This window comes from Thunnus albacares, chromosome 14 (assembly GCF_914725855.1).
Source record: "Thunnus albacares chromosome 14, fThuAlb1.1, whole genome shotgun sequence".
NCBI classification, from domain to species: domain Eukaryota; kingdom Metazoa; phylum Chordata; class Actinopteri; order Scombriformes; family Scombridae; genus Thunnus; species Thunnus albacares.
In genome coordinates, this window is record NC_058119.1 from 25,760,604 (window position 1) to 25,787,272 (window position 26,669).

Genomic DNA, 26,669 nt, shown 5'->3' on the forward strand with positions numbered 1-26,669 from the left:
ATACAATATGTTATTTTCCTGCACTTCACAGTTCACACCTTCCATCTGGCTTCAAAAACACCATTTTCTCCTGTGCTGCAACACGTGATCAGAGCTGATAAGCAAGTCCACTCAGATCCACTTGACAGACAATCCAGAGACCCATAACAATCAAACAGGGTCCTATCGCAGCTAATCCAATTAGAATATACAGTAAGTAGGACCTGGGTCGAGTCTTGGATAGGAACATATTACAACTGTATCACCACTAACGACCTTTCTTAACATAAATACCACCAACCAGTCAAATAGCAGCTTCTCTTCCACTTTTTCTCAGTGAGCATTTATAGTCTCTGGACTATATGTGTGAGTTAGACTCAGCCAAGAAACCAGCAGACAGTCTCGCTAATGTAACACGTATCACGCGCGGTGTGTGACGCCATCGACGAAGCCGCGCGTCTCTCTCACTGACAAACAAAAGTTATCAGTCTAGCGTTGCCTTCACAGCACCTGCAGCCCAGAGAATTAACTCACTCACACAGAGATATTGCATGTAAACAGAGAATAAGATGGATTTCAGCTGCAGAGGAGATTTGCACACTGGCCAAAATCAATACAGAATAAAAAAGTCGTCTCTAAAAGATGTCATGGTAGCTGGAAAAACAGCCTTTTTATGTGGTGGTATTGATGACATAATCATAATTTCAAAATACCAATTATGCAATGAAAGTAAAATAGATAAGTAAAGGTTCTGGAGCGTCTATAGCTGGTTATTGTTGTGTCTTGTAATTTTTATTTACATTTTCCTGTCTATAAATATACATACAGGGTGTGCATGTGCTTGTGTGTATAAGCCCCTCACTCCAAGCAGCCATCGTAAGCAGTTTCACACACATAATGTGACACTCACAAACAAAAACTACACACACACACACTCAGCCTTTCCTCTTTGCTGCAGTCCTGGGCTTCAGCAATTAACTGTCACACACACACACTCCTGACTGAGTCGGCCTCACTAACATGGTAACCAAACATCTCCTTCTCGCCACTCGGGAAATGGAATATCAATCCAAGCTTGAATACAGGATTTCATGGTTTAATTCATCGCGGCTGCTTCAGATGTTTTTCCCCTTTCGAGTATCAATGTCACAGCCGCTCGCTCACTGCGTGCTCAGCTAACATAATACACATGTACAGCCTTGTTTTAAGCAGTAATCTTTCAGAGGCAATTGGCCCTATCCGGCAAGCCGCCACATCCAGCCGCCACCCGGTAACAGCTTTCCCAGGCTTCTGATAGGCTGAGATGCCAGATGGCTAACGATGATGGATAGTTTATTTACTGAGCTGAAACAAGGTTGTGGGGGGAGAGAAAAAGTATTTCTCTAGGCAAGGCAGTGATTCTGTCTTTAGTTTTCTTTTGTTGCTCGTGTCCTTGCTTCTTTGATTTCTTTATGGTTTGTGTGTTTGTTTCTTGTTTAATTCATTTGCTCAGTAATTTCTTTGTTGTTTTCTCCCTGTTCCTTCGTTTCTTAGTGGAGGGCTACGTAATGAGTGTTGCAAGTTATAAAACGAGCACATACACTTACAAATAGATCTCATTAATATTACATCATCACTATTGTTGCCTCATGTGTTATTTTTTATGGTTTTGGTTTGACAATTTTTCAGGACGTTTTCAGCATCAGATTTAAGCGTGACCCTTTACATTTGGGCTGTTATAGCTTGACATTGATGTGGATTGATGTGACCTGTGGATATCTGTTTTTGTGTTTGTTTGTTTGTTTATGACATGTTCTACAGTCAGGTCTCTGTGTGTATGCATGTGTGAGTACCTGCTCTTGTCTGCAAGCATGCTTGTGTACGTATAATTAAAATGAACTCTGAGCCCTAAAACTCCCCCCATGAACAGAGCAGAAACAGATCAGAAGCTTATTCATAGTGTCAAACAGTGAGTTACAGAGATTGGAGAGACTGCAGCCTGACATTTAAAGTGATATAAAGTGAAATATTCATATGGTAATTTTTACTTAATTCTTGTTCATCAGTATGGACGTACTTTCTGCATTTGTCATTCAGATTATTATTATTATTACTTTTTTTTACGATATAATTGTTCCTTTCCTCAATTTAAATCCAGGGACAAAGCAAAACATCACATTGACATTAAAGAGAAGAGACTATTAGTATATTTAGCCCATATGTACTTAAGTTATCACGTAATGCCGCCCAGGTTACATTTTCTATTTACATAGAGGAAATGTCGTTAATTGACATATCTGGCAAGTCTCAAAATGTTTACTGTATACTGAATACATCATTAAAATGTTTGTGTGTAGTTTGTTTGCCTGGTCTGAGTCACTGAATGAGTCAGTAAATAGCGTTTCCAGCCTGGTCGCCAGAATAAAACGTTGGCATTATGTGTTTCTGTAAACCACAGAAACGTTGAATATCTATGTTTCAACACGTATAATATGTAGTATAGTAACATTTCTTTGTGCCTAAACCTAACCAGACCTTAACCACAGCGTTGTCACATCATAAAACATCATTAGTTAACGGATAATGGCCAATATTGAAACGTAGACATTCAATATATCCGTGGTTTGCAGAAACGTTCAATGTCAACGTTTGTTCTGGCCTTCTTTTCACACAGAAAAAACCCCAAGCAAACCAAAACGAATCACTAAATCATCGACACATCCACTCTGCTCGTTGGTTGTATGTGTCTGGGATGGGAGCAAAGAAGGAAGTCCTGGTACAATGTTGGTCTGCCATCTTTGCTCAAGGTCATGGGAAGCGGTGCTGTTGTGTGAATTTGTCCTTTGCAGATGAAGGGCTCATCTGTAGCCTTCTTGCTTGAAATGCTAAATGACCTTTCGACTTCTTAGGCAGATGTTTTTCTTAAGATTGTGTCTACACTACAGAATGTGAGCCGATCTGATAGCATTTCGATTGCGTTCTGCATGCATCACACCTGCATTAACACACGTATTTTTCTCCCCCTTTTCCAGATAAGATATCAAGATGCAGATTGCATGTTGATAGCAGGTGTAAATGACATCTAACCCAGACTGTTTGGCTGTGATGTGAATGAAATTGTAATAGAGAGGGATGAAAAAGCACAAAAGAAGACGGGAAGCAGGTGAGGGGAGAGAGATGGAGGAGGAGCGCTGCTGTCCTGCTGCTGCCGAGGTAGGGGCTAAAAAACATGGTGAACACTGATTACTACTCTCTCTCTCTCACACACACACATATGTACAAACACCAAAGGCCTCAGATGGTGACAAGACACCACTACAAATCTGCTTAGAGTCTGCTGGGAGCAATATGAAAGCTCTACCATGTCAACCCATCTCTCTCCCTCTCTCCTGCTCGCCCGCTCGCAGACACCAGTCGGTGGCATTTAATTGGGTCCTTTCAGTTTACCACTGAGTTGACGGCTCAAAGCAATTACAGACACAGACAGTCCCCGGCACACCACTGAGGAGCGCTTGATTTTCAGACAGCCATACCTGAGGGGCACTTGTCATCTCTAACCTCAGCAACAGAGGGGTGCTAGTCTTGTTGACAAGTACCACTGTTGAGCACTTGTTTTACAAAACACTCTATGAGGGGCACTTGTTTCTTATGTACAAGGTACACCTGGAAAGATCAGTGTTTAAGTATGAAGGGGCGTTTGATGACTGGATAACTAGTAGTGAAAAAATCAGATCTGTTACTGCATTCAAAATATTACTTAAGTAATACCACATAGGTATTATTAGTAAAATGTATTAATTATTAAACTAAAAGTATTCATTATGCAGAATAACCCCCCTCAGAGTGATATATTTCTATATCTATTGATTTAGGCTATTATTATTTTTTATATTATTAATATTATTATAAATATTTCATATATTTGTTGCTGTTTTGTGGTCGACTTCTATATAATCTGCATCAGTCTATATATTTTTTTATATACTGTTGTGTAGGATTTTTTTAAGTAATTCTTAAATTACAAGTACTAAATATATCAAAGATAAGTCATTCAACCCACCCATCCAAGCAACAAATATGCAAAACATAATACACATGCTCACTGAATACATTTTTAAAAATGTATGGTAAAAAAATGATGATGTGATTTTGTTTATAGTCATTAATCTTGTGTTGTCTAATCGCAATTATGCCTTCTAAAATGAAATATGGCCGGACTAAAAAACTAAAAACCCACAAGTGTCTTTTAACTTTGTTTTCCCTCCACATCCAAAAACGTCTCTGTTGGGTAGTTTAATGTATAAGAAAACATTTTTATCATATGTTTTGTATGTAAAGTACAGCTCTCAGCTTTCTCCCTGAAATGTTGTGTAGTATAAAGTAGAAGTACCTCAGAATTTTACAGAAGTCGAGTAATTGTATAGCTACTTTCCATTAGAGGTATTAATGGGACACATTTTGCACTTGTTGTAATTACCATGTTCACATGTTTGTATTTTAGAATATGTAATCCTTACAAGAAAAAAAAATAGAACCGGGTAGTATTTCATTCTGTGGAGGAAAATCCTGGATGTCAGTGGTGACGATGAATCCCAGGAGCCAGCGATGAAGGCATGTCTGAACTCCTGCAGAGGTGTGAGTGTAATAACACAAAAGGAAAAAAGAGAGAAAGAGACTGCACTATTAAAGTGAAATATCACTGTAATGTTTGGACAGGTAGGACTGAGGGAGCGCTTGATGTATAGAATCAGTAGGAAGAAAGAGCCACTTGTTGTGCAGAGTGAGCCCACACAAGTGCACTTGTTTTCTTACTTCACAGTCTCTGAGAGGTAATTTCTTTTTAGACAGGGACGGCTGAGGGGTGATTGTTGTGCGCAATCACTGGTGGGGGACGCTTGATTTATCTGCACACACTGGTTTATTTATTTATTTATTTTGTATCTGCAGTGCGTAGGTCTGCCTCTTTCATACACAGATACATCCCAGCAGGGCTTGATTTTTCAACAGCCTCCCCTGAGAGGCCCTTGTTGTTTGTAACCCCCGCACAACGGGGCGCTTGTTTTGTTGACAGGCACCACTCAGGAGCACTTGCTCTGTGGACAAGCGCGGGTGAGAGGCGCTTGTTATGGGTACGGGTACTGCAGAGGTGTGCTTGTACAGTCACTAGTGACAAGAGCTTGATTTTGGGAACAGATGATTCTGAAAAGCACTTTTTGTGAACATGCTATTGTTGAAAATTATCTTTTTTATGAGACAATGGCCATAAGAGAATTTATCTCAAGGAAAAACACAATTTTTGCTTGAAATTGTGGCACTTAAACACAAATAACGCAATGAATCATTGCTATTTTATATCATATTCCAGCCAACTAATGGTCAGAATTCAAAAGCACAAATTACTTCAGCTGTGGTCTTTATTTTTTAACTGTTACAGCTCAGAAAAACCTTTGCCCTGCAGCCTCATTTTACATCACTCTCTATAACTACTGAGCAAAAAGCCATCCCGGATGAAAACACAAGAAGTTTGAACTACATCATCTCAAATTAATTAAATAGGTCATATTTTTTGATTAACACATTACAACAGCCAGGAAGCCATCTGATATCATAACCCAATCGCCAGAAGAAAATGTTGGCATTGAACCTTTCTGCAAACCACAGAAACTTTAAATATGTACATTTCAACACGTAACACATATTTTGGAAATGTTGATATGATATGTATTGTTGAAATGCTAATATGCTACGTTTTGTGGAAATGTTAATATGGTACGTTTTGTGGAAATGTTAATATGGTACGTTTTGTAGAAATGTTAATATGCTACGTTTGTAGAAATGTTAAAATGCTAAGTTTTGTAGAAATGTTAATATGCTACGTTTGTAGAAATGTTAATATGCTACGTTTTGTAGAAATGTTAATATGCTATATTTGTAGAAATGTTAAAATGCTACGTTTTGTAGAAATGTTAATATGCTATGTTTGTAGAAATGTTAATATGCTACGTTTTGTAGAAATGTTAATATGCTACATTTGTAGAAATGTTAAAATGCTACATTTGTAGAAATGTTAATATGCTATGTTTGTAGAAATGTTAATATGCTATGTTTGTAGAAATGTTAATATGCTATATTTGTAGAAATGTTAAAATGCTACGTTTGTAGAAATGTTAATATGCTATGTTTGTAGAAATGTTAATATGCTACGTTTTGTAGAAATGTTAATATGCTATATTTGTAGAAATGTTAAAATGCTACGTTTTGTAGAAATGTTGATATGCTATGTTTGTAGAAATGTTAATATGCTACGTTTGTAGAAATGTTAATATGCTATGTTTTGTAGAAATGTTAATATGCTATGTTTTGTGGAAATATTAATATGCTATGTTTGTAGAAATGTTGATATGCTACGTTTTGTAGAAATGTTAATATGCTATATTTGTAGAAATGTCAATATGCTATATTTGTAGAAATATTAATATGCTATGTTTGTAGAAATGTTAATATGCTACGTTTGTAGAAATGTTAATATGCTATGTTTGTAGAAATGTTAATATGCTACGTTTTGTAGAAATGTTAATATGCTACGTTTTGTAGAAATGTTAATATGCTACGTTTTGTAGAAATATCAATATGCTATGTTTTGTGGAAATATTAATATGCTATGTTTGTAGAAATGTTAATATGCTACGTTTTGTAGAAATGTTAATATGCTATGTTTGTAGAAATGTTAATATGCTACATTTGTGGAAATGTTAATATGCTACATTTGTAGAAATGTTAATATGCTACGTATTACACGTGATGAAACGTAGATATTCAACATTTCTGTAGTTTGCAGAAATGTAAACTGCCAACGTTTTATTCTGGTGACCAGGCTGGGTATCATAGACATGTTTCTTTTTTCTCAGCACTTTGAAGGAATCATGTTATGCTTTAAAAAATAAAAAGGAAAAATAAACAGTGATTCTGTACTTGAACTCACATTCAAAAGTCATTTTCAAGTGTGTACTGCACCTGTAAACATATACAAAAGGTCTTACGACTTCCTGTTTATCTGCAAAGTGATATTTACTTAACAATTATTCAATTCAATGTAATAAAAATGTATTTTTAATGCAACTGTAGAGAAGTCAGAAATGTTTCTCTCTACTCTGAGAAACTGTTATTTTCTGAATAATTTAATACACATAACTAAAGGCAAGATGAGATCATGTGGCACTGTTAATACTCAAGTGTGCCACAAATGGCTCACTGAGGGAAAAAAATATCTCTAAACATAATTAAAAAATCAATAAAACACTGGAGGAAGCGTATCTTACCTGGAGCCACTTGAAGAAGGCTTTGCATGTTTTGCTCTGCTGTTTTTTTGTGGCATGTTTCTAGATTTCCATGTTGCCCCTAGTAAATTATTTTAGTGCTGTGTTATTGTAGTGATGTTGTGAAATCAAATCAAATCAAATTAGGCTGCAGCCCTCCAATGGTAATACAAACGCCTCCTAGACAGGATTTAAAGCCATTACAAATAAGTTGCTGTATTGTCAGTGAACTATGACACCTCATGGTAACTTCAGTCTCTTTCAGATCAACATCTTGTCTTTTATTCAACTAACTTACACACCTGACTTCTTCATATTTGAGTTGTTTTTGTTTATTTTATTGTTTTTAATCATCCATTTGATTTGATGAAATTTCCAACATCCAGTGGCTAAACCAAGTAAACAACCTCCGCTGGTATTTTTGATGGCAGAGTCATTTTTAACAGTAAAGCTCATATGGTTTTGAACACATTCAAGGAGCTGTTAAAGAAGCTAGTGGTTAAATATCAGGTAGTCACTAACTTTATTTACCTGTCAAAATAAGACCAAAGAGCTAGATGGGAGTTGGTGGTGACCAAAGCAGAGCTACATGGAAATTGAATATTGGATTTACATAAGTCAGGTGTAAAGAAAGGTTATCACAATCATCTAATTTAATAAGGATAAAATCTCCCATATGGAGGTATGAGATAAGTGTTTGTCAGCTTGTTCATTCCAGAACAAAAACAAAACAATTAATGCAACTTTAATAACTAAAGATAATTATTAATACTAGTTAAACCAAAGTTATTCTAAGAAGTATGTATCTTAAACAATTGGGTTAAAGTGAATTTATTATCTTTATCTATAATCTACGCAGCTTGTATTCTATTAATTTTTTATCTTTCTAATTTTTTATATATTCTATTAACTTGTATGCAAAATTTATTACCAGTTTTGCAAAAAGATAACAGCTATAATATCTTGTGTGCACACAATAACTTGTTTACACAAGGTAAAAAAAAAAAAAAATCATGTTTTGGGACTTCTGGCTTCATAAAAACTGAAGTGACTCTACTTTTCTGTAAAGCTGTGCCCAACAGTATATAGTAACCACATTTACAGCAATGATATGGTACATAAAATGTCACCATAACCAGGTTGTGAATGACTCTAATATTCCATTCAGTGAACTTAAAGTGAGGCAGCATGGTGTGAGATAAGGCATAAGGCTGGTTGAATGGACTGTAGCTATGAACTCTTTAGAAACACCCGGTTTGTAGTTTTCTTGGCTGTGATCAAACGTGGCCCCTGCTGGGTGAAACCACAATGAACATGGCTGAGAACTTTTTTCGTGCCCTGCTAATTGGAATTACAGTTAAGATGTGAAATCCCGTGGAGGTGTTTATGTGTTCACCTGTTTTTCAGCTGCGTGCAGGTTTCTCCCCGCAGCTGTGAGTTGAGACCAACTCCTCCACTGAAAAAAAAGAAAAAAAATGAAAGTACATAAAGAGATTCTGTCAAGATTATACCTGCTTATAAAGCAGACACAATTCAAGTCATGTAGGTTGCCATGGTGATATTGATAGACAGGCAGGCAAACCGACACAGTGCATCCTTGCAGGAGAGAAGCCGCTTCAACACCCTCTAAAATGACATTTCACCGCTCCTACAATATGACTGAGATGAAAGTGTGTGTGTGTGTGTGTGTGTGTGTGTGTGTGTGTGAGCTGAGGGAGAGGATTTAAAGACACAGATCATTTCACAGTCCTAACAAACCATTAGGTACGAGCAATGAGAAAATACACACAGACACACACACACTGTGTGTGTACTTCACCAGTTGCCATCAGGGCTGTCTGACAGCAAGGTAAAGCAGTGAAAATATTCTAAATATAGCGAACACTTAAACTGATATTGATTTTTTTCTTACTCCTGCCTGCTTCTCCAAACTGTGGAGGTGTGCAGACCTCTGTCTACTGCAGATAATACACTGACTATGTATAAGTACCTCATTCAACCCCGCTTCAAAAAATGTGAACTATCCCTTTAAGTGTACCATTAGATACATCAACATATTGTAGAAATGTTTGTGTGTCTAGCACAATCCCCATCAGCCTTTGTTTGAAAAATTATGTTTTGTTTTTCTTTCTTGTTTTTTAAAAAATGAATGATTTTATAATCACATGACTGAGAAACAATGCTATATTGTTTTAAAACATATATTTAGTTCAGGAACATTCAGAACAGACATTGGATAAATGCATCACGGAGGATTTTAAATGAATATCTAAACCTAAACGTTTTCCTCTTTAATGCATATTTGAATTTAAAAGTAAAAGTCTGTCTACACTGTAAAAAATGGTTCTGTGGTCATGTAGATAGATTATGTCCTTGATTTTGTGGCAATTATTTAAGTAAGTATCAAATAAAAATGTTTGGAATAAAATCCACTTATTCTAGTTAAATAAAACATAAGCATCCTGTTTATATGATTCCAAATAGAGAGAATATTGACTGAATCCAACCTAATGAAATCAGGCAGTTTTTAATTGAAAAGCACTTACTGTCAAAGTGCCTTTTTTGAATGCAGCAGGCTATCATCTAGCCACGTTTGAAGAAAGCGCAGGAGGCGAGTGCCCCTCTTCTTCCACATTACTCATCTAAGGTAAGGAAACTTATTTTGTTTTCACTAGGTTGGTATAGACAACACATGTATGGTGGTATAATAATTAATGCTATATTACAATACAAAATGAGCGACCACAGAGAGAGAGACTCAGCAGAATATTAGCATTTCTGCTATCATGCTTCATATCTTCCTTAAGTGTTGTTGATATGTGTGATGATATATGTGTAGATAAGTTCATTGGGTTTCATGTTAGGGTTAGAAACCTTTTGATAAAGGGAAATGTTGGGGGTTATCACCGGAAGTATAGCAAGCATCTTATTTTCTGAACTGCGATGCCGCACGTCTGTGTTGGAACTAGTGTGTTAGAAGTGTGTCGAGGCCTGTGTATGTTAGCTTGTCACACTAGGCTAGGTGTACTGTAAAGACTGTAGCCCCTTTTACATAGCCTATTCAAGGCAGGAATGTTGTGCCGTTATTCCACCTCGCTGTTCTGTGTAAAACGTACAAACATGGAAATGGGGAGGGGGCATTGTTGTTAAGCCAGCAGTGGAGTCCCTGCCAGAAAAGTTGGTAGGCTGGGTGGCAGGGGAGGGTTTGGGCTAAGCAAAATGTGTTACTGGTGATACATGGTGTTCAGTTATACACTGATTACATTACTTGCCCATCGCCCATGTTGTTTCGCTTTTTTTTATATTATAAAACCCATTTCGTTCATTTTTGAGTATAAGCGTCCACGTTTATCAAATAAAAAAGACAACAATGTGATACCTGATGTGATACCTTTCTGTCTCTTTTGTTGCCTTTGTGTTTCAGATCAGTGCAGAATCTTAGAGAATAACCACTGTGCATCTGGAACCTAAATTTATGTCTGCATTGGACCTTTACACCACAACCTACTGGCACTATTTTGTGCCAAAGGTGGAGCATTTGGACAAAGACTGAAGATCATAATGGAACTGCTGGAGGTACAATACTTGTCAAGACTAGAGAGGTTGTCCTTCAGTGCTTTATACAATACCTTGGAGAACATGAGGAACATCTCGTCAAAGAATTCAACATAGGTGAACTTAATTTGCATTAAACTAATTCAAGGACTGTAATTCCTTTATTAGATGCTGTTGTCAAGTAGAGTGATGCAAATGTATGATGATTTTTAGGGCTCTAAATAAACTTGAACTTGAAATTTTGCTTTAATTTGTCATCCACAGAGGCCCTTTATTAAAAATGTATCATCTAGTGATGTGATATGCTACTACATGCTATATGACACTGATGACAAGCAGGACACTGAGAACTTGGAGGAACTTGAACAGCTTGTAGTGGCAATTACTGTGATCATAAAGGCCCGGGGCTTCTGCAAGTGACAGCCTAAAGGACATTGGAACTGTTATTGAGGGAGTGGAAGTCATCACAGGACTTGAAGGTATTGTCAGGGCTTGCTCTCCACTCCTTGGCTTGACCTACACAATGAATATTGATTATCCCAGGAAGCTGAAGTATACCTTTGAGGTATACCAAAAACTTTTTTTGGAACTGGATGCTTCAAAGCTGTCAAACAAAGTCCAGTCCCTCAAGAGCAAACGTCTGGCTTGAAATGAGACTGTGGTCGCAGTGCACACTTTTGTGCTACACAATGTTCAGCTTCTACATTGCTTGAGAATTGCACATTTGAAAGTGCCAAGTTTAGTACAGTTTTTGACTCTATCCCACGAATGTAAGTGAAATTTCAATTGTGGTCAGTTCAAAGTAAAAATGCTTTACTATGTACAAATTGCACTTTTATATGTTTTATGTTGTGGTACATACACTTCTGGAGGATTGTTCTTCAAGATCGTTATTGATCTAATTGAGAAAGTATGCAAACAAATATGTGTATGGACAGATCGTGTAATATGGCAGTTTTATTCATTTTTGTTTTTACAAGAATTTTGTGTGTGGTCAGGTTGGTTTGAAATGCAGTGTCACACCCGCTCTTACTTATATCAAAGTTTGAATGATTAAAAGTGTTTTGTCAAACATTGAATGTCATTGTATATTATTTTGTAGTATTTACAGTACTATCTGGGACATAGACTGTAATCTTAACTTACAATGTAGGCCACGACATAAACATATAGAGATGTTAAGAAATGCAATGGTTGGCTAAGAAAGAAGAATATTTAGATTTAATTTACTTCAAATCAATAGATTATTATTATTCAAATATATAATACTGATATGCAGAATTAATTTAATTTTTATTAGTACTATTTACACATTTAGAAGTTTCTGTGATTCATATGTACTCAATATTTTTGTTTAGTTTTTAATTAATTCCTTTTTGTTTTCCATTTGAATCTATTAGTTTTAAATGGATAACTATAAATGGTCTCATTTAATTTATATTTACTCAATACCAAACACAATTATATTTAATTAATAATATTGCGTGTAACCTGTTGTCTCAATTTTATTGAGTAGATAACATTACAGTGTATTACATAAAGACACTTTGTCATTAATTGATAAACTTTCTTTGGTGGGAAACTGACCTCATCCTCAGGTTTTAAGCACAGTATGAAAAGATATTGCCCAAAGAAAGGCTTATCTTTTATGTAGTTCCAGTGCTGTATTTTACCTTTTTTTGTCATTTCTACTACGGGTATGAATGTATAGGAAAAAGCTTCAGAGCCTGTTTTATGTATTCCCACAAGTGCTGTGCTTTTGACCTATGTTGCAGTACATTCACAGAGCCATTTTCAGTGACTTCTCGCTGGCTCAAGAAACCTTTGTGCTAGAAATAATATCTCTGTTGCACACAGAGCCAAAGGCGCTTATTGACAGAGCTGAGTGTGGGCTCGGCCCCTGAAATGAAAAACTTAATGTAAAAGGATTACCTCCTACTATTATTAATACAGCAGAGAGTAGCCATGCATCAGTGAGGGCTCTCAAATCCAACCTGTGTGAATTTGACCTGCGGTGTAATGCTGTGAATATTTTTGCACTCCAAGCCTCCATGTGGTGCTTTGTCTGGGTTCACGGCTGTTGGTGGAAACACTGACACTGGTGGGAAACAAACCGGTGGCCTTACAGCACTATCATCACCTTCCCATCGCCTATTTCCTAGCGGAGGTTTTTGTATTCTCATGGCTTAGAAATGCTGCTCACACATTGGAGGTATTTTAAGCCAAAAGTGAGGAATCTTCCCTACATGCCACAGTGCTCTGCGCAGGTCAAAGTTCACTTTGCACCCCAGTGTGCCCTACATCTTAAATGCTAAAGCTTTCTTACTAGGCACTGTCCTCTGACTTCCTCTATACAGATGGTGGTAATCGAATTAAATAATTTATCAGCCTGGGTCAACAAAGGGATCTCTCTTTCTCTCTCTGGGACCAAACTGAATAGACATTTACACACGAGTACACAAGCACAACCATGCACACTAATAAACAGACAGAATGTAGGAGAACAGGAGGGAATGCAGACAGAACAAACACAATAAAAAAGACGAAAGCACTGAGACAAAGGACAAAGAAATAATTAACTATACAAAATGAAAAAACAAAGTTTTTCAAGCAACTATAAACTGTTTATGAGTCACTTTAAGTGAGGAGGTATATTAAAAAATCTGATAGATTTGTTGCTTGAGTCATGATATTCAGTGAGCACAATGGTAACACTTTGTTTTACAGGTCCTTTAATTTTATGCTAATTTCTTGCAAGTGTCCAGAATAATTTGTAGATATTTAACAGTTAATTTTTAGGACTTTTTACAGAAAGTGTGGCGCCATTTGGTACAAATTATAAGAAAATTAGAAAAAAAAAGTGTTAAGTTGGTTTAGTTGGTCATTATATTTGGCTTCATAGTTGTTAATTCGCAAGAAAGAATAATAAATTAGACTATTAACAATTCCTCAAAAATACTTAAGTTTGTAGTTTTGTGTATCAACCGATATATTAGTATTTCAGTTTATTTCTTAAAAAACTTTATAATGAGTTCATACATTACCAAATTACATAACCCTTCAATATCCTGCAAATTAGTGAGAAAGTGAACCCTGAACACTGAAAAGCATGTTTAAAGAACTGTGAAGAGTCTAAGTTTATTTTGTAATATGAACCCAAATATAAGGAGTGGGTAATTACCAGCCAAACAGACTTTCTTATTGCACCACCCTTTCTGTAAGATGTCCTAAAAATGAACCGTTGAATACATTACATAGAACATTTCCAGGAAATTACTATAGAATTAAGGGATCTGTAAAATAAAGCATTACCAGCACAAGTACACCGTATGCATTCAGACAAAAAAAGCAACAAGCAAACAAAAGAAAAAGAAGTCATATACACAAAAACTATAGAAAGGAAAGTTACCCTGAATTATTAATGTATGAAATACTACAGCTGTCATGAAGACGTGGAAGAAGAATGTATGGCAAAATACAATAAAAGACAAGGTTACTGCCTGAATTATTTAGAAATATGAATGAAAGAACTGTATGTTTTGGTTTTGTTTTGTTTATAGTTTTAGTGTGTTATAGAAACCTTGAGCTGGTCAATTCAGAAACTCCAGGAGAATTATTGACAAACACAAAATTGATTGACCGTGGAGACGGCAGTTACAATTCAAAGTGCCAGTATAGACCCAGTGAAATGCCACAGCAAATATAATGGAAAAGAGCTGAACCACACTCAGTTATTCAGGCAACCTTGACCCCAGTCACAACATCACTATAAGATTGTTTACTTTAGCTCTGTCTCTATGGCAACGATCATAAAGCCAGGTCAACTCGATCATCTGTCCCTCGCTGTCTGCTTGTCTAAGGAGCATTTTCATATATCACATAGTGTACAGTGAAAATAGTAAATACATTTTAAAAAAAACACACAATTCTTCTGAACATCAGCTGAAAAAATATGTCACCAGGCCTAAATGACAATTAATAAAGAGTTACCAAAGTATTGTACATTTTAAGGTTGGAATGAGTTGATAAAAAATGTTGGCAGTATATGTGAGTAAGTAAATATGACTGAACAGGTGATCTTACACTACTTTATGAACATGACCAGTAGCTGTGACAAGGACATGATCCCTCACTGGCTTCCCACATGTGAGCACATTACATTATGTTCAGTCAGAGGGACGCCAGAAGCTCTGCAGCCAGGAATTGAAGCCAAGTCTCTGCAGAGCTTTCTGGTTTACCTCTAGAGTCTTACTTGTCTTATCTGTCTGAAAAAAATCTCCTGTCCCTGTATTTATGAGTATGGACCTGTATGGCCTAACAGTTTATTCATATTAACTAAGTTAAATCAAGATTATATAACTGTGGCAACAAGTGGTAATCACGGGATACCAGCACAATTTGATTTTCACTAAATTTCCCAAGATGCTCTTGAACAAGAACGCTAGTGGAACACGATCAAAATCAATAAAACAACAAATATGTCCTCTAGCGCAGTGGTTCCCAAAGTGGTGCCTAGAGGACAATCCAAGAGTGTTGGAAGATTAATCATCATTGTTCATTTATTGTGAATTTTTAATAACGTTTCACCACATTTACATAAACTAGATTTTATGTTACATTTTCAACCATATCAAAACAGAATAAAAAAACAAGAAATATTAAAATCAGTGTATTAAAAATTCTGTTTAATATACAAGTATGACGTAGACAATCACATGACAACTTGTGGTTGCCAGTTGTCATGGTAACACATCCGGCTCAGTAGTTTTGCAGGATCTCTGCAGTCGGACAAAACTGTGACCATCGGAGCTGATACGCTGCTGATACAACTCAGCTCTCAACACACAGACGACTGAATCTGAGCTGTCCGATAAAACTAAAATCAGGCTCAACACTGATTGGCTAACGGCTTAACGGACAGGTTTTGGCTGCTTGTGGAAGACGAATATTAATCTTGCAGCTTTTTAGTGGCACAGATATTCCTGAAGTGACCGAACCAACTCAGTAAGGTTCATTACTTAGCAACATCTAGCTCAAGTTAGTCATCATTAGCCACTGTTGTACCCACGATTTTGCCTTTTGTCTAACATTATTTGTGCTAAACTACCCTGAACTGTCTCTCTCTGTCAGTTTAACCAGCCAAACTGCAGAACTTGAGGAAAGCTTAAGTAAGACAAACACGGCAATCCATCTATTTCCTCTTCACACTGCTAACAGTCTTCACCCAACAGCTGGGAACTCTCTGTTCTCAGGAGGGAAGTCTATTCATCTCACTCTCATTCACTCACTCTTTCGCTCCCTGTGATATTTTTCACTCCTTTTCTCCCCTCTGTCTTCAGGGGTTCTTTTTTTTTTTTCATCTTGACCTCTCAGCCAGTTAATCTCAGGTCATTAGACAGCCATTTGTCAACGCCCAGACATCGAGGAGTGTAAGGTCTGTGTATATATGGCCCCTCTCTCTCTACTTCTGACTTTTTTTCTTTCTCTCTCTCCTCTCCTGTCGCCCCTCAGCGGCTCTGTCGGCAGGCCTCAAGGCCCTGCGCTCGCTTCTTCTCATCTTTCCCCTCTCTCGTTTTCCCAAAAGTGCTGATGGACAGAAAACTACAAACAGGCCTGAGGGAAGGCTGTGAGGCAGGAGAGAACGAGCCAGGAAGGGAGACATTGGGAAAGAGTGAGAGATAGATGGGTAGAGATAGATGAAGGGACAGAGTGCAAGAGAGGCTGGGCGAAGGGAAACAGTGGAGAAGAGAATTGGACAACGAGCTAGACAGACTGATAGTGTCTGAAAAATATGAGAGAGACAGAAGACAAAGAGAGAAATAGAAGACCAAGAAGGAAAAATACAAAAAATGAGTGCCAGAGAATCGCTTTTTAAATGTTAAAATTGTTCTACCTACTGAAAGAATAATGTATATTTTGGGCCAATTCACTCCAGTCACAGTTAATATCTACATTTAAGAATCTGGCTTGTGTTATTCTATATTTTCTGTATCATCAACAAATCCCATAGACCAAAACCAAACAATGTGCTAGTCTGTCTCCAGGTATCTGTCCGTGGCACTTCAGCCCCGAGCCCATTTATTCTCATAAGGTGTGGAATGACTTAAAGATTTTTTTTTCTGAAGCTCATAAGTCATTTAGAAGCAGCCTGTGTGGCTGTGTGGATACAACACTTCATCCTTGTGGCCATATTGCTGCAGCCATTTTGTGTCTCACTATGTAATCAATGGATTTAATCTCGACCACGATATGGAATGATAATGTTTGTTTTGGGGGAATTTGCTCACGGTATCAAAGCAGTCTTTCTTCTGTTGCATCAGTAGATGATAGAAACATCCTGGATCAGGCAATGCATGCACAATAAATAATGTGACTTTTAAAGTTGGATCTTCTAGCCAAGAGCACATCTCTATATATCTATCTATCTACCGTCTTCCTCTTATGTCCTTGAAATAATCCCTGCAAGCTATTACCACAAGGTCTACTAACATCAGTAGGTGATTTGTTTTTGGGTTGTTATTGCTACCTTACCCGCAGAATGCTGAGTCAGTGTGTACACTAAAGAGAAATGCTGAGCCGTTGTATATACTTTGTTTAAAATTGGTCTGTTTTTCTTGTAGCAACCCTATTGCACTAAAGCAATGGTTGGTTGCTCTACTGCATTAATTCTGTGCTATAGGGACAGTCCAGTGCTATAAGCCTAGACTGCCGGGGGACCTCCCATGATGCACTGAGCTCCTCTCTCCACCTCATCCTCTTTTCATCTGTATGCATTCATGTACCATCAATTACTAACTTGGCATCTTCCCTGTAGTTTTGTGCTTTCTTGTCTCGTGGGAGACCTTCAGCTGTGACGGACGGCTGTCCAGCTTGACGCCCGTCGCTGCTGCTTCTATTATTATTAGTAATTTTTGCCCACTGCTACCGCTATTAGTCGCTATTGACTTCACCTGACTTGACTTTATACTTTAACTCTTTTAATACCAAGTACATGTTTTTTCCTCTCCCTAAGTTTTCCCCTTAGCCACCAATTACCATATTTCCATTCCCTACTATATATACTTCCTCAATTATTTAACCTTTCATCAATCTGTCTTCCCAACACTTACCCCACCATCTGAACCAGTTTTTTCCTAAATCTTACTTATATATGTTTCTCTGCTCCACTTGTTCCCCTTCTTTGTATTTTTCTAAGGATGCAGTAATGTGTGTATGTTTTAGGTAGTTTAACGTCCACCCAGGTAATAAATTGTGGAGCGGCCAACTAATAAATTATTCAATTAGACCACTTCCATTCTGGCTGAGCAAAAGAGAAAGGGTGAGGGGGGGGGGGGGGGGGGGGTAAAGAGAGAAGCAGGTCTGAGCAGGTAAGTTGAGGACATACAGTAGATGGGGTGGGGTTGGAAAAAAGGATAAGAAAGAGACAGGCATAGATATTACTAAAGAGATGAAAATCAAAACAGAGAGCAGGAATTCGTGCCCTGGTGCCAACTGGTGACGTGACCTCACTGTGTGTGTGAGTACGGAAAGAAGATCATCACCAAACTCGATACTAATCACTGTGGTTAAGCGCTTCCTCCAGCTTGTCAATCAGGAGGAAGTGAGTGACCACGACTGCATAATAAGAGATACGCAGAGCATCAACCAACAGGATGATGATGCTGTAACTGGACAGAAAAACCCAACTCATGGTTTCCTCCAGTTACATTACAGTAATTAGACATTATAGAGAAATTCAAGAGACAGTTGTGCTTCATATAACTGTTTAGTATTATTTTGCATATAAGACTTGTTAACACTCTTCATGTCTGTGTTGCAACGGCAGCAGCAAGCGGCAACTATCACGGCTCGAGGCTGATCCTTGGCTTCAGTTCCTCACTGACTCATTATGGTTTCAATCGCTAAATTCAGGCTCTCTAATGAGTGCGCTGGCGGTCATTTTTAAAATTATTGCTCCGCTAATAAGATTTGAAGACATATAGTAGGCTCTGATGTCTGCCATATGGGGGCGTTGATTGACAGCTGTGTTTGACAGTTCACTCACCTGCTGCTCTCCCCGGCTCCGAGACTCACACAGAGTCAAACTATTTCTAGTATTTCTGTAAGTTTAATGTTACTTGATTATGATACCTGCCCGGTGAGTAGCATAACTCATGTATCTTTTGAATGCACATCATTTTGTACAAGAAACAATACATTTGTGTCAGTTTTTAGCTAAAGCTAGTTGTGAGTTACAGATTGCTACTAGGTAAAGTTAGCCCAATGTTGTATGGGTGCTATATTGACCCAAACTGGGTAAAAATTTAACCCAGTGATTTTTTAATGTGTAAAGCAGCTAAAGTTGGCACAAGTGTGCACCACTCGGTGTTCCCCTTAAGCTAGCATTCACTTCGGCCTGAGGTAGCGGGGCGTGTCTCCAGGCTGTGAAAGGAACTCCTTATTTGGAAGGTCTTGGCCCCAACCGGAAAAGATGGAGTTGACCATAAGCTGCAACTCTGGGCTTCAAAGCGGCAAGTAAACGAGTAAGCTCAGATATCTTTCTCCCCAGCCACATCCTCCAGCTCTTCATGGGGTACCCAGAAACATTCTCATGCCAAATTGGACATCTTATAATCCCTCCAGGTGTTCTGGGTCTGCTTCCATATGGAGACATTCAGGAGGCATCCTGATCCAATGCCCAAACCACCTCAAGTGGTTCATTTTAACGTGACGGAGCAGTGGTTCTAATTTGAGCGCCTGATGAGTGTGAATAAAACTAACAAAACTCCACACACTTTAATCTGTGATCTTATTGTTTAAGTAACAAACTATTGGTAAGGGTTGGGATGCACAGTAGATCAAAAGGTAATGAAAGAGCTTCACCCTCAGGCTCAGCTCCATCTTCACCATGACAGTCTGGTGCAAGCATTTTGCTGCCAAATCAACGTCGACCCACTTGTTAACCTTATCCACCATCTTACCCTCTCTAACAAGAGTTTCTGCCTCCTTCACTCGGACAGCAACAAGCACAAAGGAGGAGAGTACAATGGCCTAAGGCTTGGAAGAGCTGGTCCTCAACCTAACCTCTTCACACTGTTGTGCAAACCACCAAGCATGCGCTGGAGGTCATGGTGCAGTGAAAATGACCTCAAAATTCATGCAGCTTTCTCCTGCAAACAAACCCTGTCTAAATAGTGACGCATAGTAACACAGTTCGCCTCGTTTAGCCTGATAAACCACATTTAAACTGTGTTGTGACACATCATCTTGGAACCTCAGCAGGTGCAGTGTTGCAAGAATAAAATTCGAAACCTTTCGTAATGCCTTGTTCATTGTTTTTTAACTGTCTAAGCAGCCCCATGGGCACCTCACATAATGAGATTCTGCAGCCATTCCCTCCTTTTCAATTTTTCATACAGTGCTAACAAAACTGGTCTGAGCTGCTTTTTATATACATTTCTAGAAATTACCATGAGATCACACTGCGCAGCTTAAGATCTCTCCAGCTGTGACGGGTTTCTCCAGGTTATTTGTTCACTATCTCAAAGTGACGCAGGAGCCTCTGCATTGTGTATCACACTTGGGCTTTTAGAGGGTTGCATTTTCCCCCGCACAGCAAAGCCAAGTACAGAAAGCCTGTCGCTCCACTCTGAAGTGCTGTATCAATGACAAAGCGGGAAAAGGAGTTGACAGAAAAGAGACAGAAAAGTAAAGGGGGGAAAGGGAGGAAGCTGAAGCGAGAGAGCGGAGAAGAAAGAGTTAAAAACGGGGAGGTCGAATGACAGTGAGATTGCACAGAGGGACGGGTTCAGACAATCTGCGAGAGGTCACACCTTCATCTCTCTTTTCATCTCTTTAAAGATAGACACATGAGCTGTGAGATGGATGGAGAGGCATCCGTAAACAAGTGTGACAACTATCACGTCATCTCTCCGTGATTCAATGGGCTGTCTGGAGCGACTCATCTGTCAGTAACAATCTGTGATGGAGAGTGTGTTTGATTGTGTGTTTATCCGTGTGTGTGTGTGTATGTGTTTGTGTGTGCGCATGCGGGTAGGTGACTATGAGGGTGAAAGCAGTAGTTAGTGTGTGTGCAATCGAGGACATTGCTCAAAAGTGGTGTCATCTTAGCAAGGAATAAAAATGTATACACACACACACACACACACACACACACACAGGCTGATGTATTGAGCTGTTATGAGTCCTTGGTTTGACGTGACGTCCGGCCTCAATTTTCACCCTCTAGCTCTTGTGTCCATCATTGCAATATCCTCAATTTGTGAGCGTTTGAGTGTGTGTTGGAGCTCAGGTGGCGGTGCCGTGGGATGTGTGGTGCCCGTAATATTTGTGTGTCTGTTTGTGATAGTCGAGGTGGAATGAGGGCAGTGAGGAGGAGGGGATGAGGAGCTGACAGCAGCTTGACAGAGAAAAAAACACATTTCGAAGGTGTGAGACGACTTAAAGGTTTCTCTGAAGCTCATGAGTCATTTTGAAGCACCCTGTGTGGCCATGTGGATAACCCATCTCGTCCCCGTGGCGGTATTTCTTCTGCTATTTTGTCACTCACTGTGTAATCAGTGGATTTAATCTCAGGCACAATATGGAATGTAGATACTTTGTGTTTTGGTGAAAGTTGCTTGCAGTATCAAAACAGTGTCCTTCCTCAAGCTGCAACAGTAGATGGCAGAAACATTCTGGAGCAGAGAGTACAAGCCCAATGAATAATGTGACAGTGTATTACTCCCCAAAGAATTTTTTATTTTTGTTGTGTCTTGCTCAAGGATGGATCCTTGCTAAATCATTGAAGGCTGGGTGTTCTAGTCAAGAGGACAGTTTGCCAGGGAGCTATAAGCTACGGGAGAAAAATGAAAGAATTTTAAGAGGTGAGCTCGTCCTGTAAGACATATTTCCTGCCGATACCCTATTTCAAATAAAAAGTCTATAAACCAGGACACCGTAATGTGCCTGGGTTGCTTACATTTGTTAGAGTAACCACTGCATTTGAACAGTTATCCATCTTCACTGCTGCATCAGCTTATTCATTGTGCTTAATATTTGGCATTTTTTTCTCACTTTAAAGGCCAGACAACCACTGTATGTGGTTTGTTGTAACTTAAATTATTCAGCATAATTTCCTATTAGATATCAATCAAACTAAACTTTGGATTGTTCAGCTGCTCGGATTACAAAACCAAAATATCAAATATGCTTGACGACAATTTCAGAAGTATAGGAGAGCAATACAGGGTCTATAATGATATTGCTGATGTGCAAAAAATTGTCTACTACCTATGTGAAAGCCGCTGTCTGCAGCATCAAAATGCCTCCAATAGACGTTTCTCACAGCTGATTGTTTGGCTTTACAAACATAAGTGTACCATATAAAATCAATGTTATTATTTACACCTGTAGATTGTTCCATTTAGGTGTGCTACTAATGCCACGTCCACGCTATGTGGGATTGATGCAAAGGATCAGAAAGGTTCCCATGTTAGGGACTTGCGCAGGAAGTTTGTATGATAACTAAGTTGGTTGTATGAGGGTTTATAATACTATGCATTGGAAAAATGTTATTAAATCCATGAAATGTGGGTTGATTACATTGTGCGACTGATTTTGGCTCATGCGACGTTCATTTTCGCTTGGTTTTCAGGCACTTCCGCACTATTGAGTGCCAAATTGGATATATCGGCGCTTTCAGAAAAGTCATAAATTACCACTTAGAGGCTTACGTGAATGCTATTTACAAGTTGGAAAACTTGTAACTGAAAGTCAGAATGTAATATATGAGAGAGGTCTGTTATTACAAAACTTCCCATTTCGAACTGAAGCGAGGATCTATGAAAAAAAAAACACAATATTTGTCATTCGTGTGAAGGCATCAACCTTTACAACGGTGCCTTCAAACACACTCATACAGCAATCTGTACAGAACAACCCAGCCCTTGTGGGAACGGTGACCACCTAGTACTTACCTGTCAACATGATATAGCTGTTCAACATGTGTCCAACATCTTGTGTCTGTGTATAAAACTGTTATTGCTTTTGCAAAATGGCAGTTGGGGCCACAAGAGAAGCAGCAAAGAAAAAAATCATCCTGTTGCATGCTGATCTGTGTCTCGCTCTGCTCTCCAGCACCTGGGCTTCTTACTTGACTGCGGCAGCGTTGTGCATAGACATGAAAGCGTACGCCTGCACACCTGCCACATTTCCATTGTAAGAGGGTGTTAAATCAATGCAAGCAGACAGAGCTCATTGAATTTACATAGTGGAGCTGAGCACAGCATGTGGTTTGACTTGCAGAAAATTTGTGTGTGTGTGTGTATATATGTGTGTGTATATGTGTGTGTGTGTGTGCTCAAGACTGGGGAATACTTTCGGTTTGTATTGAGCTTATATCTTTCCAACTCGTTCTCATTCCCAGGTCGTCAAATACCGACGCTTTGTCACGCCCCTCGGCAGTTGATCTTTCAGTCACTTCTTTATGAAGCAAAGCTGATGCAACGATATACCACCCTACACAGCCGGGTATTGTTACACATGATCAAAAGCCTGCCCCTCTCCCCTTCTCTTAACTACCTCTTTCTTTTTTTTTTCCTCCCTCCTCCTCCTCTCTTTTAGTCTTTCTCCACTCTGTTCCTCTCCTTCTATTTCTCTCACATTGATTCAATTTATCTCTCTCACCCTCTCTTCTCAAACCCTCCCAGTCTACCCCCACCTATCTCAGTGATGGTAATCTCCCTGTAGTATAGTATTGTCAGACTTTGATCACAAGCCAGCCGCTCTCATTCACTCTGCTTCTCTCAGACCTCTCTGTGCTTTCCCTAATACTCTGTAGACGTAATGAGTACTATGGGTCTTGTTTGATAGACTGCTGCACACACATTTTACAGACATACTAGCCGCTCGCACTTTCACTTGGCGACATGATTGCCCACACTGAGTCTGCATGGAAGAAGGAAGTGATGCAAGCTAAAATGTTGACTTTACTTTCAAAGAGAATGAGGCAACAATTAGCGCTCACTTGCAGCTTTAATGAAAGATGATGTAGCCGAGCATCATCGCTATCCTCAGCTGTCTCCCAGAAACCTCATCTCATTGGTACAACACTGCTGTCACATCACCAGGTAACACCCGGATTTGATATAGAATGAAAATCTGACTTGTGTATATATGCTATGAGCGCTCACAGATTCAGCTGGTAGAACATTGGGAATTGTATCAGACAGGAGAAACCTTGTGCAGGCTTTGATTAGCACATATATACACAGTCATGTTTGTCCTGCTCAGCTTATTCTGCAGGTGTCTGGGGGGTTTTCATGAAATTGCAAACTGTAATACAATTCACCATGAGGCTATTTGTGCATTGGTGGGAGTTCATAAATTCACATCCAAACTGGCATGTCAATACCAAGTAGGAAACCTGCTGTATCACATACAAATGTGAAATATCTTGACAGGGCTCGTTAGTATGTCCAGGCACAGACTCACTGACTGAATATTAATTTGGAAAACCTTTAACAAATATTATCATGTAAGTGAGGTTAAGGAATATGAATCATCTCTGATTTGCTTCAAAAATCATTTTCCAAATATATTTCTTGTCAAAAAAACAACACGTTAATTGCATGTTGATATTTGCAAAGCTAAAAATCTTTTCCTGAGGCTTCGTCTGTCACGGTTGCAATTTGACTTCCCTGCAATTACTCGGCCTTGTCTGTTTTCGCTGTTCATCAATAACCTCTCTTGTGCTTTCAAAGCTGCTCTTTCCCATCTGTCTATCAATTGTCCTGATTGTGGTCTTGCCTCAGCCATCACCTGAACCTACTGACACACCTGTACCTCATTCCCTCATCAAGCATACTGTATATACACATATTATGGGTCAGTCCCAATACCCACACTTGCTGTATTTACAAGTAGTCAAGGGGCTACTTGTGTGTAGGGATGTGCAGAGAACCCAGCATTTGTATTTGTATATGTATTTGTTGAGGCAGCAAAATTATTTGTATTTGTATTCAAATGAAAGTGGAAATAAGCTTTAAAATCCTGTTTTTGTTTTTATTACGCTTTTAATTCTAGAAAATTAAAGTGTTACAATAAGTGTTCATGAAGTGTGTGTCAGTAGCTCAGCTTTATCTCTGGGGAACACTCCAAACTCTGGGAGTGATGTCCAAATTAGGAAATGCGTCATGTAGCAGGTGGATGTGACTCCCTTCCCTGAGACCTACTGATAGACGTCACAGCAGAGCAGAGGAGAGACACTGAGATAGCGATGTAACCGACCTGCACTCTGGTATTTGACATGGTTTATTTTTCCTCCTGAAAACAAATAATTTTTGAAATATTTGTATGAAACAACTATTCATAAAAAAACCCACTATTTGTGCTTTGCTGAATAATGTATTTGTATTTGGGCACACCCCTACTTGTGTGACCTATTTCCAATTACTCCCACAATGTCCAAGTACCTGTTAAGACTGCAAGAGTTTTAATATTAATAATACTATTCACACTAAATACAACTTCCACTTCTTCTTGTCTGTTGATTATTGCCGGTCCTAAAACCAGCCATTTGGTGCACCACCACCACCAACTGGACTGGTGTTGCACGATACTGAGACAAAAGTTGTCGGATACAACTGGCCCTTAATATCACTTCCAATCAGCATTAGCAGAAGAGTCCATTAAGTATGAGTTAAGTGTAGAGTGTGTTATATTATATTTCTATATATTTCTTTCTTGTATTTCAGACATACTACCTGGAGGTGTGTGAATGTGTACTTAAAAGCGCAAGACCACAACTGTGGTTATTGGGATAGATCAGTTGTCTTTGTTGCCGTTTTCTTAGCCTTTGACCTCACAGCTGGTACATCCTTCACAGCTCTCTGTATCTCAAAATCTACTGCGTTCTGGTCAGTTGTTCAGTGTTATCACTTACTGGTAAACACATCACATCAACTGGATGAATAAAAAAGTCACTGTAAAATGCAATTAATGAAAGCCTTGTATAAACTCAACTGTTTGAAGGTGGCAGCTGTGGGATGATGCTGAATCCTCTAAAGATCACCTTATGTGAGGAGAAAATGCAGGTTCATCCCACCGGCTTTCAGTCCAATGAAAGGACACACCTGCAAAGGCTGCATCCTTTGAAGCTGCTCTACCGTGCACTACAGGTCATGTGATTTGGTTAGATAAGGTAAGCTAAGATAAGATAACGTTATTGTCTGTCACAAAGTAGCAGAAATTTTCCTTTGACAAGACTCAACAGCTGCAACTGTAAATGTGAAAGTAAAATTCATTGTATGTCTTTTTATTTTAATACATATTATAAAACTAACTAAAATGTGTTTGGCTCCAAATTAACTGCAGTGTGATTTAGTTCCGTGTTTTGAAATACTGTGTATTCATATTTCAATTATCCCTGTGCACTGAATTAACTCTCAGCTTTGGCTTTCCATTAATCCATCCGTGGGAGTGTATTGATTTGCCAGGGGTGGCTATATATATATATTAAACCCGATTTCCAACTGTGATTTGCACAGGAGTGGAGAAAACTAACCTTTGTTTTCTTTTTGGGGTTCTCAAAGAAATTGGGTTTCTTTCTTTCTTTGTTTCCTGCTTTTTTCTCTCCATTCTTCTATTTTTGTGTCTCTTATCAGAGAGAGAGGTCAATTATAGTTGACACTGAGCAGTGAAAACAGACAAAAGCCTGAACTGGTGTTTGTTTTGTCTAGTTAGATTCTACCTTTCTTCTGCTAGCAGGGTTTATTTCTCCAAGAGTCTTATACTGGCCGGTGTCTCACTCTGCCCATCAGAGAATGACTCACATTATCGTGTGTGTGTGTGTGTGTGTGT

General features: G+C 38.6%; 2 long non-coding RNA genes across 2 annotated transcripts in view; one reads left to right on the plus strand and one right to left on the minus strand.

Annotated features, from left to right (window-relative positions):
- The window catches only part of LOC122996544, a 31,408-nt gene that overhangs the window by 2,138 nt on the left and 2,601 nt on the right, over positions 1-26,669 (minus strand). Inside the window, exon 2 of the long non-coding RNA XR_006407026.1 lies at positions 8,671-8,730. This is a non-coding gene — a long non-coding RNA (uncharacterized LOC122996544). The remainder of the gene's footprint in view (positions 1-8,670; positions 8,731-26,669) is intronic.
- Positions 9,532-11,844, plus strand: LOC122996543. The gene is made up of 3 exons (XR_006407025.1): positions 9,532-9,921; positions 10,699-10,946; positions 11,096-11,844. It is a non-coding gene; the product is annotated as an uncharacterized LOC122996543 (long non-coding RNA).